Source organism: Penaeus monodon, chromosome 34, assembly GCF_015228065.2.
Source record: "Penaeus monodon isolate SGIC_2016 chromosome 34, NSTDA_Pmon_1, whole genome shotgun sequence".
Taxonomy (NCBI): Eukaryota; Metazoa; Arthropoda; class Malacostraca; order Decapoda; family Penaeidae; genus Penaeus; species Penaeus monodon.
This window is the reverse complement of record NC_051419.1, coordinates 2,901,302-2,901,785: the sequence shown is the minus strand read 5'-3', so window position 1 is coordinate 2,901,785 and position 484 is coordinate 2,901,302.

The following is a 484-nucleotide window of genomic DNA, read 5'->3' as shown; positions in this document are numbered from 1 at the left end:
TAAGGTTGGATTGTGGGTTTCTTCCTTAAGGAGTTAAAGTTAATTTGCATAGGATGATTATTGTTATGAGATTGTTTTATTATCTACTGTGATATTTTCGTCTTATTTACTCAAGTTTATATAGGATGAAAACTGTTATTTTCACGGTGAAACTTTCAAAATGATGATATTGAATCTGAAAATAATGCAGAAATACCGATTGCTGGTAATCGAGCGAAAATCCCTTTCAAGAATTTGTATTGCATACACCTACGATACATAATCTTAAAAATGCAAAACAACCTGATCCTTAAAAAAAAAATTGGAAAATACCTCAATTCATTTAACCGAAGAGTGAAAAACAGTGTCCTTTATACTAATGATTCGCTGGCGGGAGTAGGATTAATATCCACCGCTTATGCTTAATCTGAAAATATTATTTGTATTCGATATGAAAATCTATTTAATTACGTTTGCATATCGTTTAATACACATCCACGCACGC